At 35.6% G+C, this 18,337-nt stretch overlaps 1 protein-coding gene and 1 long non-coding RNA gene across 6 annotated transcripts in view; one reads left to right on the top strand and one right to left on the bottom strand.

The window, feature by feature from the left end:
• SUPT3H (SPT3 homolog, SAGA and STAGA complex component) overlaps positions 1-18,337 on the top strand; it is a 268,832-nt gene that overhangs the window by 27,678 nt on the left and 222,817 nt on the right. The gene's annotated exons all lie outside the window — the stretch shown is intronic.
• On the bottom strand, positions 13,658-16,641 carry LOC133222518 (uncharacterized). Its single transcript, XR_009728304.1, has 2 exons — positions 16,335-16,641; positions 13,658-16,123 (listed from the first exon to the last, which is right to left on the bottom strand). It is a non-coding gene; the product is annotated as an uncharacterized LOC133222518 (long non-coding RNA).

The following is an 18,337-nucleotide window of genomic DNA, read 5'->3' as shown; positions in this document are numbered from 1 at the left end:
GAGGTGCTCCAGTCCCCTGATCATCCTCGTGGCCCTCCTCTGGACTTGTTCCAACAGTTTCATGTCCTTTTTATGTTGAGGACACCAGAACTGCACACAATACTGCAAGTGAGGTCTCACGAGAGCAGAATAAAGGGGCAGGATCAACTCCTTCGACCTGCTGGTCACACTCCTTTTGATGCAGCCCAGGATACGATTGGCTTTCTGGGCTGCAAGTGCACACTGAAGCCCACTCATGTTCATTTTCTCATCGACCAGCACCCCGAAGTCCTTCTCCGCAGGGCTACTCTGAATCTCTTGTCTGCCCAAGCTGTAGCTGTGCCTGGGATTGCTCCGACCCAGGTGTAGGACCTTGCCCTTGGCATGGTTAAACCTCATGAAGTTGGCATCAGCCCGCCTCACAAGCGTGTCAAGGGCCCTCTGGATGGCATTCGTTCCCATCAGCGTATCAACCGAACCACACAGCTTGGTGTCATCGGCAAACTTGCTGAGGGCGCACTCAATCCCACTGTCCATGTCAGTGACAAAGATGTTAAACAAGACCGGTCCCAACACTGATCCCTGAGGGACACCACTCGTTACAGGTCTCCAGCTGGACATTGAGCCGTTAACCACAACTCTGTGTGCAGCCATCCAGCCAGTTCTTTATCCACCGAGTGGTCCATTCATCAAATTGATGTCTCTCCAATTTAGAGACAAGGATGTCATGTGGAACAGTGTCTTAAAATACCTTTTCTTTTTATAGACAGTCATTGTGTACCAGCTACAGTTCACAATACTCTACTGAAACACTTGTTCTTTTCTGAATGTGCAAGTTCTCTTGGATAAATATGGAGGCAGCATCATTTTTTTTCTGAAACCAAGTTGCTTTGATTCTGCTGCTTGGCATTTACTAATAAAGTCAGTTTCCTATTCAGTTAATCAGGTTGATATGCAATTACTAGTTCTTTTCATTTGGGTTGTCTTTGCACCTTGCTACTCTGCCAGTGTTTATGCGTTGACCATTTCTGCCTGCTCAGAATCTCAGGTGTGGCAGTGGTTGCAGTGGAGCATTGTGTATGAGGGCCAGATGCAGGACAGTACTTTATATACAGTGTAAACTGCGCTTTTGGGAAAGTGGCTGATAAAGAACACGATAACCAACTCTTTTCAATCAGAATGCTATATGGTGCTGTTGACACAACCAAGTCAGTCAGTGAGGTTTTTAAATGCTTGGGATTCTTTTGAATTGTTAGTTGCAGCCAAACTCGTTTTCTAGTTGAAAATGCCTTCAGGATCCTACCCAAAGAGCTATATTTGGTAATGACACAATTGTTAGCATTGCTATTTTCAGGTTTAAAATATGCTCACGCGAAGAAAATGGAAGCATTTTGCTGACAGTATTTGCTAAGCATTTTTCCAGCAAGAACCAAAATTACCAAGTCCTGATGCTGTGAGTCATCAGTATGCCTTTTAAAATTACTTTTTTTTTTTTTTTAGAACAGGCTACTCAAGTATACATCAAAATAAGTTAACTTTGAGGAGACAGATTTTACTTAGAGCTAAAACAAACGAATGCTTAGCAAAACTGAACTCATCATGCTGTTTTATAAAAGTTCTGCTATTGCTATTTATTCCTATTGTCATATAAGGGTCATACTTATGGGTCAGTATTTTTATTATCGTAGACACTGAACAAATTTATAACAAGAATATAATCTTAGTAAATATAGCTAAAGAAGTGAAGGATATAGTTGGTGTTGTGGTTTTGTGTGTTTTGTTTTGTTTTGGGGGTATTGTGGTGAAGATGCGTAGAATTTCCAGGTGGCTCTGACTTCTGCAAGGGACCACGACCTGCCAAAGGCATACTAGATAACCACTGCCATGTGTGCCATGTGAAAATAAGGCAGTTGAAATACCATTAGTCAGGTGGTCATATTGCTGATTTTGAAAGTAGAATATGATAACCTCCTTGAGTGGGTCCAGAGTAGGCCATGAAGAGATTAGAGGACTGGAGCACCTTCAGCAGGCTGAGAGAGCTGGCTGAGTTCAGCCTGGAGAAGAGAAGGCTCTGGGAAGACCTTAGAGCAGCTTCCAGTGCCTAAAGGGATCAACGAGAAATCTGGGGAGGGACTTTTTATAAGGGCATATAGGGATACACAAGGTGGAGTGTATTTAAACTGACAGAGGAGGGATTTATATTAGATATGATGAAGTTTTCCATTGCGAGGGTGCTGTGACACTGGACAGATTGCCCAAAGAAGTTATGGCTGTCCCATCCCTGGCAGTGTTCAAGGCCAGGCTGGATGATGCTTTGAGCAACCTGGTCTAGTGGAAGGTGTCCGTGCCCATGGCAGAGGGGTTGGAACTGGATGATTCTTAAGGTCCCTTGAACCCAAACCACTTTATGTTTCTGTGATTAATTATTGTGATACGTTCAGGTAAGTTGGAAATCGGCTTCTTGCAGGAGCTATGCCCTGTTCTGTGAACAAATAGAAGAGATAGCAGGATAGTAGATAGGTGTAAAGATGCTTAGAAACACTTTTGAAAGAGGAGACAGACGGCCAAGAACTGGCATTTGAAAATGGAGCCATACCTATACTTCATACTTTGAAGACCTGATATTGAGGTCAGAAGGATGAGAGGTGGGAGGTAACACATTAAGAGACAAGTTTGCGGAAGTCACAATATTTGGCTGTGAAATGACATTCTCCTACTGCATTCATCATTAGAAAATGTAGGGAGAATCATTAAAGAAACAAACAAAAAAAATCCACTAGGAAATAAGCAATAATTATCAGAATTGCCATGAAAACAAACTGTGTTACTCAAATTATGCTCTGTAAAATGTGTGCAATGCCTGATCCTTAATGGTCCCATCACACTAAGCCTCAGTGCCTATCACCAAGGACAAGTATTTTTTGGTGCTTCTCTCTTTGTTGTATATTACCAGTAGCACGTAAGAAGAATGGCTTCTCCTTATGTGTACAGTTTTCCTTCTGGAGTTCCTATAAAAGAGCCTTGCAAAATACATTCCCTGAGTTTGCTGTTTCTTTACTTTGTTTTCCCTTATTCAAAGCAGAGAAATTAAGTTTTAGGGTTCCTGAAGTATTGCAGTTGCTTCTCTAATAGTATGCAGACTTGAGTAGTCCAGTATGTTGTTTTTTACAGAGATATATGTATGGATAGATGTGTGTGTGTGTATATAAAAATCTTTATAAACTGAAAATCTGGAGGGAATTTTCCTCTTGCAACCTGTGTAGACAGACTAACTCACGGAGGCCAGTGCTCTTGAAGGTGAACGTGCACATGTTCTGTTCCATTGGAACAGAGCAAAAGGTTCCCTACGTGAGTTCCTGGAAAGGCAGTGGAGCTCCCCTGCTAGGACGGTTGTTAGCAGTCAGGAAAGGAAAGAGTTTACAGGTTAAGAGCATGAAGTTAGTTTTCCACCATCTGACCTTTCTCACACACCAGCACAGAGCAGCTTTTCTGTAGCATCAAAAGCTGTTATTGTTTGCCAGGATAACTATGCTAATAAATTCTCTTGTACAAATGTATCTATTATGTTATTAAAAAAAAATTGTGCTACTACAAGTAGTTTTATTAGTGTAACTGCATTTCAGCGAGGCCTTTTTCCATCATCGCTGTCTGTAAAAATAAATTTGCATTTTTAACGTATTGCACTACCTTTTCAGTATTGCCTAGGCCCTCCCTTAAGGTGCACTGTAATAGCAAGTGACAACAGAAGTTCTGTTCTGTGGCATTAACAGGAAGAAAGATTCAGCTTTCAGAATTGGTCTGTTAATTACAAAGACTTTCAAAAGTGAATCATCCAGGTTTCCTCCCCCCCCCAATAATCTTTAGGTTATTTTCCTCTTGCTGCAGTAACTTTTATTCTACAAGTACTAAAGTTAAAATCAAGTAAGAATGATCTGATAAGCTTCAGTGATCTGTCTAGGATCTTGTTTGCAGTTACTGGTTCTTTACTCATGGGTATTGTCCCTGGTCTGCATGGAATAGCCGAGTGAATGCTCACGGTCTCCTGCAGTACAAAGCAAATTGGGTTTGCATAAATGCAAGCACTCATCTAGTCAGATCCTTGATGTGCAGCATGAATGAAGGCAGAACTAGGCTGTCCTTGGATAAATCACTGCTGCATGTCACATTAAGGTCTTAGTTTCATCTGGTTTAGCAAAGTGTAAGGCTTGTGTCAAGGGATATTTTATGTGTGGATGTTATACATTTGTGTATGGATTAATCCTTAGAATATTTCTTAGAAAAAGTCAAGAAGAAACAAAATTAATGATGTGTTTTCTGAAAGACAAGCCAAACTCTTACTGGTGAAAAAAAAAAAAAGAAAAAAGAAATCTGAGTGTTTACAGATACATATATTTTTATACGCCAATGGTTACAATTCATTGCTTTACCATACTACCTTGACTACCTTATATGTGTAGATAGGCACTTAGCTCACAAATGAGCAGTATTTCTACATATGTTTTTGTCAATAAGACATTAATATCAGTGGTTTCTACTGTTGTCCTCAGAAAAAATGTAGATATAAATCATACTAAAATAGGTGATCCATGTTACAGTGTATTGCCCACTTACATTGTGCCTGACTACCCTTCTTTCTGTTGTGAAGAATAACATACTAAAATTTCATGCAAGTAGCTGTTCAGAGTAAGAAGTAACTTTCATTACCAGGTTTTCTTCATTTATGTATGTTTGGTTTTTTTTTCTTTAAACAAACACCTCTCTAATCCCCAGTTTTTCTTTATAAGAAATAGAACTGTATCTAATTTGTAACTTAAGTATATTTGCTTTTGTTTGACTAACTCTCCAGTCAATGTATTCACTTTTGCTTTACCCTGTTAAGAAGTTTACCATAATGAGCAACTCAGAACAGTTTACTTTCTGAAAAACAAGTGACTCCTGGTAATGCTCAAGTGTGGTTTGTAACATTCCAAGCCCCAGAAATACTAAAATACACTATTTTTTCCAAACCTGAGCTTCAAAATAATAGATTATGAATCTAAAATTGAGAAATACTGAATTTGAAATATGTATGAAATAGATTTCTGATGAAGAGGGAATTTGAGAAGTATTTCTTTAAGAATTCTGGTGAGATACACAAACCACCTTCTGTAAGCTCTCTGAACATAACTAGCATGCTGCTTAGTTTATTCAAAAAGGACTGTAAATTCTGGAAGTTTTAACTTGATATGTTTGCAGGTAACATGATTGATGTGTAACTCTAGAATGAAAGGAGTATTTAGAGTCTTGGCTATCAGTTCCCCAGTTCTTATTGCTTAAACAAAGACAGGTCAGATATTAGTCTTGTCCTCTGTAAGTGTTACAGTTTCTGACTTCATCCTATGAATACAGACACATACAAACTCAGAAAATACTCTCACACTCAAAACACCTATCGATCACCGAATCAGAAAAAAACATAATAGTGGAGGGGGGCTAGCCTATCTGTCATAAGACTTTTTTTTTTTTTTTCATAACTTCTCAGAGGTATATCATATTATAAATGCATTAGAAATGTTTTGCTCTGAGGATATGTAGCATTCCTATAAAGGTTAAATCAATAAAAATGATTTGGCCACATTCCTAAGCATGGCTAGAACAGGTAGCCCGTTGTTTAAGGTACCCTTGAATTTCTGGATCAGATTATTATAGTGCAGCAAAAAGGCTTACTTAAGGCTTCTTACTGTCTGCAGACGTTCTGTGTTTCTATGTGAAGATATTGTCAGCCTAAAAAAACCTTCAGATTTTCTGGGCTACTGAAAAATAGAGCATTTTTATGTATATAGGTCTCAAATGTTGTGCTGTGTGTGTGCTGTAAGTTTTAAAGGAAGTTTTGCACCAAGAAGGGGTGAAGACACATCAGTAATTGATAACAAGCAGGTATGTAAAGAAGAAAAAAAGAGACGTCTTTTAAATCACTGTTGAGACTAGTAGTTGTTGCCCGTCTCAGTATCTTTATTAGTTTGTTTAGATTATTTCTATTTTATGCATATCTGATCGTGGAATAGCCATTGCACTATGTGTATTTTCTGTATTAAGCCAGTTCTGTAAGTAAGATTATTAAATGTGACAGTAGAAGACTTGAAACAATTGTTAGTTCAAATCCTTACAATTTTATACAAAGCTGATAGAATTTAGTAGCCATTAAGTAGTGTTTATTTAATACATCTGGTTGATTCAGTTGGCAGTGTTGAAGTCTGACAGTAGACTATTTCTATAGATTCAGTGCTTTTAAAAATCTTTTATGAATGTTGAGGAGCTACTGTATATTACTGTTACAGGGCAGATTTGTGACTTGCATTGCTTGCATGTGCTGTGCATCTACGCTCCTGATGTTTTTATATAGGTTTTATGGAGCACAAGCTTACCGTAGGAACATGTCACTAAGATTAGAGTTCAGATTGTGTGGGTATTTTAGATTTCACTCAGTCTCACTGTGCCCTTTAAGAATGCTGAAACTGAAAATCAGTGCCTTTTTATCTTTGTTTCTTCTTAATTTTTTTATTTTAAAACCTTGAGAAAAAAGAGTATTTTAAAGGTATTTGCTAAAATGTAAAACGATGAAGAGTAATTCTGATGATAAAGTAAAAAGCACACACTGCTGCTAACTAGGACTATGTGTTTCAAGATGTTTTTCAGTTGTGAAAATTTGATCAGTGAATTAACCACACATCCGGCTACATACATCTTTGATCAGAATTGGAACATTCCAACTCGTGTGTGTGTATGTGTAAGCTGGCTCCATCGAGTAGATTTTACACATGTGCACTACACATGTGCCTTGATATTAGTTTGTAAATTAATATTATAATTTAAAGTAATACAGTTATACTCTTTCAAGCCTTTTTTACATAATGAGTATTAGAAATATTTATTTTTCTGGACAAGATCAAGCCCTCCTTTATTTTAAGATGTATTAATACGCATTTAGGTGGCTCAGCTGTAATTAATTTTTTTCCTTTTAAAGGTAATATTAAAATGTTACTTTAATGAGCTTAGAACCCCAAATTATCACAAGGTCATGACTAAATTAATTGCTATGCAGAATTAGCAGCTCATCTTTCTTAAAGGCTGTAAAATTAAAAGTTGTTCTAGTGTTTGCACATGCAGTACACAGAATGAAACTGTTCTTGCTAGAGTAGGAAAACAATTTGTGCTGATATTTCTTCCCACTTGATGCTAATTTTTTTTATTTTTATTTTTTTTATTCCTAGGTGGTGTTATTTTATTGTCCATAAATGACTGGACTTATTCTGAATCTTAGTGTCTTTAATAAAATGTTGGTATAAAGATTGTGCTCTCTTAATTTGTTTTAGTGTTTCTGTTTATGCCTTTTAATCAGAAAGGGGGAAATAAAAATACACTGAATGGCAAGAAAAATATAGCACTTAGTTTTGAATGTACAGAGTTGGATGTAAGAGGGGTGGGAAGGAAGTAAAGTGAATGCCCTTTATGCAGAAAATCCTTTTGGGAAAAGAGAACATTTTTACTGGTGTATATTAAGCTACACCGCCTAAGTAAATAGTTTCTGCTTTCTGGTCCTGTCAGATTTAAATAAACCATTCATTGTTATGGCTTGCTTATTCCACAAATAACCAAACACAGCCGAGTTAAACTTTGATACCAATGATTGGAAAAATGCAGATGATGAACTCTCGTAATGGGAATTTATACTGGTGGTCTTGACTTAGAGAAAATAAGTTTTGCAGATTGCTTTAGGAAGTAAATACACTGCAGGCTTGAAGAACTGTTACAGAGCTGCTCCTGTGTTGGAGTATTATACAATAGCTACTAGCATTAACTCATCAAACGCTTGTTAATAGAGTCACAAAGCTGAGCCATATGTGTTCCTTCAATATTAACAGCAAATATGATCCCCCCCCCCCCCCCGAAAGTTTTCTACTTAAAGGTGGAGGATTCTCAGTTGAATAGATTATCCATTTGAATGAAAGCAGTTACTTGTGGAATTTATACAGAAAGCGCAGCAGAGGCATAGGTACTATAGCAGTCCAGTATGATTTATCATACAGTAATACCTAAAAGGCAAAAAATACCAAATTCTATCACAGTCTTCAGAAATAGATTATTTTGTTTGTTGATCATGGCTTAAAATGCCTTTTAAGTTCTGTTGAATACTAATTACTTAATCTTCGTAAAATTAATCTTGCTGATTCTACATGAAGGTTAGTATTTATTGTCAGTTGTTGATGTGTTATAGCTTTACTATTAAAATAACATTGTGAAGAAACACCGGTTCCTGTCAGGACAACTCTGCATTTCACATCAGAATTCTTTCAACATGAATATGGTGTGCTTGTGTGTTTTTATTGTTGTTTTTTTTGTTTGTTTGTTTTTTTTTTCTTTTTTTTTTTGTTGTTTTTTTTTAATCACTGTCAGAAGAAATATATTGCACTGTGTCAAAAACAGCAGCCAACCTACAAATAAGACTCCTTTGGCTAAAATTTATGGTTTCACTTTGAAAGTTGAAGTGAGTTAAGACTGGCCAGGTTAGTGTCCCCAAAAGCAGTTTCTCTCTTCATGGGGCTATGAGAAGAAAGAAGATACCAAGGCACTTACTTCCAAACATCAATTTCCTCAGTAATAGACAAGTATTCTAAAATGAGTACTTCTGCTATGTAATATTTCACTACTAGCACTAGAAATTTATGTAGAACAGCATAACAGCAGTGATGAACATTCTTCTTTGCAAATGTTAAGACAAGACCTTTGCTGCAAGTTCCTACACTGCATATTAGCAGAGTAAGTAGAGATACATGAAGAGTTATCAGCATTCTTTGAGTATTTGCACTGGCAAATCTGAATGTGATAGCTCTCTTTTACAGCTTCGTTGTTAGGGTAGAAAATACTGTACCAATAGACAAGTTTTCTAAATTTACACTTTTTTTTATGTGAAGAATTTCAAAATTTTGGAAGTATGGATTAGGAGGAACTAGAAGTTTGAACTGTATGCTCATGCATTTTTGCACATACACAGCTCATTAACATTTCTTAAAAGAAAGAATACCCTGTTCTGATACCACACATGGATATGTTAAAATATCATGCTTTTTTAACTCTGTCTTCTCTGATTTCTAGTTAAATGAATTAAAGCTATTTTGGGAATATCACTACATGGAAGTGAATGTATTCAGACATAATTATTTTTCTATTTTTTTTCCTTTAAAAAAAATCAAAACAAAACAAAATTGCCAAACCCGAGAAACAAACCACCAAACAACCCGCTCTCTCTTTTGCTTACTGTATAGGGTCATATATATTAAATGTGTTTGATGAAGAAATTCAATTCAACAAGTAATAATGACTTGTAACATCATCCTGCTCCGGTTTGCTATGCAACACCCACTTTCAGAACAACTGCACCCAGTGTACTATTATTGGTGTATATGTGTGCTTATATGTATGGACGCAAAGACATTAGTGTTATAACTAATTTTCTTCGTGATCGAGGCTGGGTCATTTTCCTCTGAACAGTAAGATATTATGTAACTGGCAGTAGCTCTGTCTTCGTAAACCACAGAGTGGATTTAGATGTAAGATATCTGACCATGAGGGATAAGTAAACAATGGTTTGGCATACTTACGGTTCAAATAAATTCTGGGGAAAATAAATGTATGTAAGGTCATCAGCTTTTAACTTTCCTTATTCAAGAAAATTAATGATAATACATTTAAAGCCATTATGAAATGCTAGCGATTCTGATGAAATGTTACATGTGAAGTAAGCCAGTGTCTATCATAAATATAGTAACCATATTTGAATGAATTCCTGCCAAAATATTTTTGCCACAGGGTTTTTAGCTATAACATATTAAAACTTAAAGCTATTGTTGATTCCACAACTGCCTAGCCTTAATGAATATGGTATTTTTAAGAGACAGACAGCAGAAGAAACTGGTTTTAGCCTTTGCTTTAAAAATAAAGGTAGTTTTATTAGAGATGAAAAAAATTCTTAAAAGAAAATTAAGAATACAGTAAATATCAAATGATACCAAAATACCTTGCTTTCTAAAGCACCCTGTGTATTTAAAGGAAAATCTAGCCTTTTCCTCTTTAATCTTTTAATATGCTAGAACTATTTTTTTATAAATAAAAATGTTTAATAAGGAGTAGGTTGTGCAGAATAATTGAATTGCTCTGATTAAAAGGACTTCAGCAGTTAAAGAGAGTCAGTAGAAAGCCTATAGGTTTTTCCCTCCTGGGGCAAGTTTGTACATGAAATAGGAAACTTATAGCTACATGAGGAGGGCTAGAACAGTACACAGTATGGCAACAAGCAGAATAAAAAATATATACAGGAAACAGATGCATGAATAATGGATTGTTTTATTGGAAGTGTTAAAGTGTTTTACGATATAGTAACCAGAGTTTATTTTGTCTTTGTGCTCATCTTTAAAATATCCTCTTTAGGGTGTGCTTTTCAGTATGTTAAGTGGCAGGTCTTATATTTATTTGTAGAAGAGAGCATGTTTATGTAAGGAAACGTGCTCTTAGATTTAAGCTTTATTAACTTAAAAACAAAAACACCTGAGAACGGAAGACAGACCTACTCGGTCTGTTCTCCGTAAGACTTTGTAAGGCAGTTTGTAGTCAATGTATACAATACAAATTAAAGTTATTGTATGCAATGTGAGCAAAAATTAATTTTGTTGATAACTGTAGTTTCTTGTGGGGGTTCTGTGGTGGAGGAGGTAGATGCTTTCTGCATTTTGTGGGTGACTGCTGCCTCTGGATGAAAATCTGTGGTTAAGTCTTAAGTCTGGCAGAAGTTGCAAGGAAAATGTCTTTGAAATAGTGCATGTTTTACTAGTTTATTTCTGAGTACACTTATCAGAATAAATGTTGTATTTATTCCATTTAGACAAATTAACGTTTTTATATTTAAAATAAGAGTTGAATATTTTCATGCTGCTGTTTCTTAACTGGTTGTATGAAACTTTGATTCTCTCAGTGCTGAAGTTAAAACTTTAAAATGCTTCAGGTTTTATCGTCTTAAACTCACTATTTATCTTGAGGCTGCCTTAATTAAAATATATACTCTAGGGCATTTTAAACATGGCAATTTATTGTAATTCTTATTAATGGAGTGTATTTAATGAGTTTTCAGAACCAACTCCATCACCTACAACACACAATGATTTTTATGAGGTACATAGAGTAAAACACACGGTCTAATTTTCAAGAGATACTCTGCTCTGACAGCTGCCGTTGGCTCTTGTAGTAGCTGAGCAGGAGAAATGTGGGTGCTCAACACCTTTGCAGCGTGGCAAGCTAAGGATAATTCCTCTCTTTTCTCTCTAATTTCCACGGGGTGTTCTGGACTTCTGCAGAAAAGAATGCCAGATTTTGCTTGTATTTTCAGCTTCTGGTGTTAAGAGTTTTAGAAAGTATTTCTTTGTAGCTGTTTAATAATGCTACCTATTGATGGGTGTGTGCCACAAGGTGTGATGTCCTTAAACACAGATATTACTATCTAGCTTCTGTTTACTCTTTTAAACTGTGTGCACTGCATAGTTAGCACCTCTTGCAAGAATTACTTACTGCTTGATTTTTCCCTTTACACTTAAATGGAATACAGTATTAAATGTTCATTATTTACTTAAGTCTGCCCTGAGCTTCTTGTTGTTTATAAAAAGTACAACTGAGTTCTGAAAAGCAATCAGGGAAAAATAAAGGCGTAAGGTGCAATTTTAAGATTAATATTAGCCTGACCATGACCAAGAAATCGTACTGCTTGAGAGGAATTTCAGTATTATTGTTATGCTCTTAATGTGGGGTGGCAGAGCCTTTAAATATTTCTGGTAGAGTAGTTAATACAGCATGGAAGTTTGATATTTGTACAGTTTGTAAAGGAATTTGAGGTGTTACCCTATTTTGACTTCAGTTTTCAAGTATGCACTGGTGCATCATTAATCATAGGAAATGCAAAAATAAATAATATAGTCCCTTTGGATTTTTCATGTGAATACTTACCTTTTCCTTTTTTTGTATATACAGTTGAGGTATTTAGGTAACCCCTAACCTTTTGCTTCAACAAGGAGGTACAGTATAAAAATATTACCACAGTCTTCATATGAGCAGTTCTCTCTAAGAAAACCTCTAGATGAATATTTATTGAAAAAAAGCAAAGTTGCAATACAGAATGACTTAGCTTGGCCTGAATATTATATTTTAGACCACCAATGAATAAAATTAAAAGCACATGGATTTCAAATAACTAAAAAAGGTTGTAATTGATTAGCACTGCATGAAAGTATTGGAGTAAGTTTTGATTTGTGAATGGGTCTATTCAATAGAGATTAATCCTGTATGTTTGATAAAATCTTAGTACCCCTAATGAGTGTTAGGGGTTTTTTTTTCCTCCCTTCCCAGTTTATTTAGCCATCGGATATTTCAGTGTTCTAACAAACTGGAACGTTTCAATCTTAGTGAATTTTACATCAGCGTAGTTGATTTAAACAATATTGACTATTAATAGTTCATTTGAGACAGATAATTAAATGGATCAGTGCATTTTGCTGCCTAAGAAGCCTGTAAGTGGTGTATTGCAATTCTGCATGGTTTAAGGGGTTTCACACACTGAAAGACTTAGTGAGAAGCTTGCAGCTTTCTCAGTGCACGTGAGAACAGCCATTCTTGCAATTTTCAATACTATTTTTTTTTAAGTCCCAGTATTTTGAATTTTATTTTATACAAAGGGGTCTGCTTAATGGTTACAATAATATGAGTTTGTTAGAGCTGTAACATACAGAACATTCTGCTCTATATATGTAGATAATGAAGAAGGATCTGGCCCTCTCTTTACCAATATCTTAATTAAAATACCCCCCCTAAGATTCCTTACCAAATAATAAAGCAATTCAGAATTGAAATCTACAAACGGTTTCTTTTTTTTGAAGAACGAGGTGACAGTGAAGAATGTTTTAATAAAAGCCAAGTAAATATTTTGTTGTTAACTTGAAGACTTTCATTTATATTTAGCATGTCTGTCTATTGGGGTCAGCTTCCAGAAGTTATTTGTGAAATTACTGATTAAATTATCAGCCAAATTTCAATCTGTTTTGCTTTCTTCAGTGAAATCCTCCTATGAGGATGCACAGAACATATTTGAAAATAGGGAGTTTTTTTAATTTTAAGTGCTGTGGGAGGCATTTCAGAAGTATTTCATTCTCTGGTGTACTTTGTGTAAACAATGTTTACCAAATTTTCTTTATCTATATATCTATCTATCTTTCTATCTATCTATCTATCTATCTATCTATCTATCTATCTATCGCTTTGGTTTTTGTATAGTTTTTATTTTGAGCATTTTTTTTCTTTCAAATGATACAGATGTGAATGTAATATCCTTTGCTATTTGAAACTAATGCACTTACATTTAGAAGCTTTAGATGGTTTACACAGGCATGATGCAGTCAAAACCTGTGTGTAATTAGCATACTCTGGATGTAAAACGCAGCATCTAGTTAATTCTAATGTACTTAATTGTAGAGGAATATATATATTCACATTAATGAGGAAGGGATCCTTCCTCTTCACGACTCTTGTTTTCTCTTTCATATGAAGTCAAAAACAGATAGACAAAGCCAAGTGAACTGAGAATTTTCAGAAATGTGGTTAATGGCATAGATTAGTAACCATGCTAGTTAGTCATCTTAGCATTGTTTTCCTTCCCTATTATGACTTGTTATTATGTTTCATAAGTTAATTCTTGAAGAGAAACATAATTAAGTTAAACAGTCCTGAAAGGAATAACGTGGAGATGTGAGTAGAAGGAGATAGAGGCAGTACAAAAAGGATGAACAGATTGTGTGTTCTTACATACAATTGGTAGGAAATGGCAAATTTACAAGTAACTTGGGTCTTCTCACTTTTGTTCTTTTAAAAATATATTCTGTCTCATTTTTATGAAGGTTGGGTTTTTTTAGCTTTGGTTTTAGCTAAAGATACATTGCTTACGTATTGATAGAGCTGCTGAGATTTATAGTCCCTCACACCCATTCTTTGTGTCCAAAGTGAAATTTCTGTGCTCAAACCTATTTAGTGAATTTTAGGGAAAAGTAGTATTCATGCTACAGAACTTCTCCCTGGCTTTAGGAATGATCAAAAAGTAGATGAATTAAGCAGTCAGCACTCCATGTTTTGATAGTTTTAGCCAACTAAATTTCTTCTAATCTCTTTTGGAAGTAAAAGCAAAAGAAAGTCCCTATACATGTAAATTGTATTTCCTGTTGTAAACACAGGGATAATGTGGTCTGGCTACGCTTCTGCTGTGCTTCATTAAGACGGCAGTTTTGGTAGAAAAGCTACTTACCATCTTTGTGTTAGTATTTCAGCTCAATGTTCGGTGTGTTATAGCTACATGACCAGCCACACATTATGTTATCTCTTCTGCTCTCTATAGATCCTAAGTTAAAACTGGTCTCTCTCCTGGAAGAAGCTGTCCCACACTATTCTGTATTTCTTTTCATACACACACTGTTACAGCTTATTCATGGGTTTAACTGGGAACCAGTCAAAGCGTATGAAGTAGGAGGGTTAAAAGGAAATCCAGTCATCATTTCATTACAATACAAGCTTAATAGGGATGCATATACTGAAAATGGTTCTAGTATTGTTTTTTTTTTTTGTAGAAGGGGGGTAGGGGAGGAAAAGAAATAGGTTTAGCTGCAGTCCCAAAATGGTTTCAACATGACGGACACCATTAAGAAAATCTTGTAAGTTTTCTGAATTTTACTGTCTTATCTTTCAGAATTTTCAGTCAGTTTTTCTGATGTCTCAGTAAAAGATGCTTTGGTAAAAAATTGAATATAAATTGAATATACTTCTTACTGCTCATCAAGGATGACTAGAATACAGCATTTTCCAACACGCTTTAAAATAAAACTTGCTTATACTTGCAGATAAATTACTTAGTCATATTCAGTTTTATTTAATGTTCCGTGAGGTGCTTTATACTGGTTTTTAAGACTGTGCTTGAGAGGAAGAAGCTTTTCAAAGTAATGATAGAGGTGCAACTTCATAGCGTATTTATGATTTTTATAGGCATGCATGTATGCATTGCATATAAATAATTGCCTTAGAATATTTATACGATTTCTTAAAGGAATCTGCTTTTACCATTCAGAATATAGAGGTAAATATTTGGCAATGCTTTTCTACAAAGTTTTTAAAATACCACTTTCAATTAAAGCTTAAATTCATCAGCATGTTAAATCATGTATTTTTGATTTCATAGCTTAATATTTTTATGCATGAATGTTTTGCCTTCTTCATAATAAGTGTAATAAGAATTTGCTTTTACAAACGAATATATTATCACAGGCTTTGCTGTGCAATGAGGGCAACAAAAGACCAGAGAACTGCAGATGTACACAGATAAATTCAGGTGATATATATGCTTAAAAATAAGATGTCTGCAACAAAGATGGGCAGTTATGAGTAGGACAGGCTGCTATATGCTACTCATTGTCATCAGGGTTAAAGAATAAGCAGTCTTAAGTCTTATAATTTTAGCCTCTTTCAGTATCTTCCGTTAACCAGTCATGGTGGGTACATCTGTAAGTGTTAGGCTTTACACCAGAGTTCTGAATAAGCTACTCCGTGCTGTTGTTGGTAAATTCACAAAGTACTTATCTTTTCCCTAAGATAATATTAAGCATTAGACTAGATCTCATTAGACTCTTCTGAATTTGTGTAGCTACACCTTGGCCCAAGTGACAGCTGAGCACACCTGCTGTCAAACACTAAGGACTTCATTTTGCTCAGCTTGTCAGCTAACAAATTTGTCTATAAATCTGCAGAAGTTTACGGTGACTTCTCCCTTCTCCCCCCCCAGAAAACCAAGTAAGCTATTTTAACACCTTCACATCCCATTCAGCAGGTTTCTGCTTAGATAACTGTAACCACCATTATTAAAAGTAAGAAAACTACTGACAATGGAAAACAGAAACTCAAATATTGCAGTACTTACCCCAAAAGAAGTTTTGCTGACATGGTGTTACTGAACTGAACAGGCTGTTTGATGCCATAGTCCCTCTCGGTTCACTCAGAGATTTCACCTTCTGGTGTAAATACTTGGATCCTCAAACTGAAAACACAAACCATAGCCAAACCTTGTTTTAGTTTTAGAGTGTTCCTGGGTTGCATAGACTCTATAGTTGGTTTTTTCCCTGTCAAAAAATTGTGTAGCACTGGTAACATGTGAAAAAGCAAGGAAACAAAACAAAAAAAAAGGGAGAATAAGCAAATATTTGAAGGACCTACTATTACTGCATAGACTGTGGTTAGAGAGCACTTACTGACTCTGTTGGTCTCAGTGGCTGGTAGTGACCTGCGGAGATTAACCATTTAAAAACCAGAGACTTCTTTGCTGTCCTCCTGGAGAAAGTTTGCACCGCACTTGTGGTTCTGTGGTTGTTTGTGAGGCGAATGAAGCATTCACACAATCCAAAAAAGCAAAAGCTTTAAAACTCCTTTTTTTTTTTTGCAAGCACTGTTACTGGAGCGAGCGAGTCATGTGGCTGTGACATCAGGACTCCAAGTAGGACTGCCTACACTGGGGCTTTTTCTTTCTCTCTCTCTTCCCCCCTCCCTTTCTTTTTTCTTCTTTTTTTTTTTCTCTTTTTTTTTTTTTTTTTTCTTTTTTTTTTTTTTTTTTTTTTTAAAGTATTTTGACAAAAGGCCCGTGGTAAGGCCCTTCCTGGCATCCAGAAGGATATAGCTTTTTAATTTTTGTGACTCATGAGGATTTGGAGAGAGTACAAAATGCTGTAAGAGCCCATACTTCTGTACAGTTAAAGCATATGGACAGCAGAACTTTATTTGTACTCTCGGTTCAGGTTCCCCCCACTCTTCTTCCCCCCTCCTTTTTTTTTTTTTTTTTAAACCTTTTTTTTTTTTTTAATCCCCTTTCCTCTCCCTCCTTCATTATTGTGTCTGTAGAAAAGTGAGCAAAATTGGCACAAGTGGCTGTGTGAAATTCTGAACAACAGTGATGATTTACAATAATTTACATCTTTGGATTGTATCACGATCTTGGGTCTGCTTCATATTTGCTGGGTGGCTGGATTCCTTCTGTTTTACTTTTTCTCCTTGTCGTCTTATACTTGTGAATCTGTAACTCATTGTAAGAAACTTTACCTTTCCTAAGGTCTAGTAGCAGGCTGATTGTTGGGCTTGTGTTTTTTACTGTAATTGGCTGTCACAGAAGTGTTAGTCTGGGGATTCCTTTGCAAATCTTAAATCACGTCTGCCTTGCTTTACATGCCTTCAAAACTACTTGGCAGTTTTATGTAATGCAAATTAAGGGCAATTATGTTTCTTTTATATTTGGGGCAAAATATGTCATTTGGATATCATAATTAGTTGTGTAATGTAGTATAAGTGATGCTTTTGAATACCAGTATGGCTGGGATTTAATGTAGACGTTGCATAACAGAATGAACTGTGAGAGTTGGCAGGTTTTGATTGCACTTTACATTAATTGCTTATTATAGTTTCAGTGTTTAAGAGGAATAGAGCAGTCCTAGACTTTTTGGGAGACTATAAATGACTTTATTCACCAGTTAATGTTAACACTTAGTTTTAAAATGAAACATAAATTTGATGCATATGTAAGATTTAGTACTTAATATCATATGTGTGCATGTGTGTATAATATTTTTTATATACTTAACATATTGTAACTTTGACTTTGATTGTGTAATATAAGCCTTTACTGTACCAGGACAGAGTGGGTTAACAAAAGCAGTATTTTTTTGTTTATAATAGAGGCTTTGAAATAAATTGCAAAATGCTGTGTGTAGTAAGGAATAATGTGCACAGACAGTGTGTATTAGTAGTCTTGATTTGTTCACTCAGATGCAGAACAAAATTGGAAACATCTTTGAGAAAGTATCTTATTTTTTGCCTCTTTGGGCATTATATCTAGAACTTTTCTTATTAGCCTGATTCTGTCGTAGATGCACTGTATTTATTTAGTTTTTGCTGAGTGATTTTTAAATGTTTCTCTTCTGTTTTTTGTCATATATATATATTTGGGAGCAGAAGAATTGTGTAAAACGTTTTCTAGATATTGTTCAACTTTTATTTGTAAAATAAAAATACATCTCTTTGAAGCTGCCATCCCTCCTTTTTAATTTTCCTCTTTGTCCTTAGCTTTCCCAGTAAGAAACTGGCCACAAATGATGTGAAATGAGTATCTGGAGGTGTGAGTGGAGAGCAGGTTCTCTGTTTTGCAGGGATGGAGGGAAAACGGAAAGGGAGATATCAGTAAAAATTACAGATTGTGTTTTGATTTATT

This window comes from Neopsephotus bourkii, unplaced genomic scaffold (genome assembly GCF_033783945.1).
Source record: "Neopsephotus bourkii isolate Nb327-2 ecotype Australia unplaced genomic scaffold, CSIRO-AGI_Nbou_v1 NB_1600, whole genome shotgun sequence".
Classification (NCBI taxonomy): domain Eukaryota; kingdom Metazoa; phylum Chordata; class Aves; order Psittaciformes; family Psittacidae; genus Neopsephotus; species Neopsephotus bourkii.
Note: the sequence above shows the minus strand (reverse complement) of the source record. Positions and strands in the feature narration are given on the sequence as shown.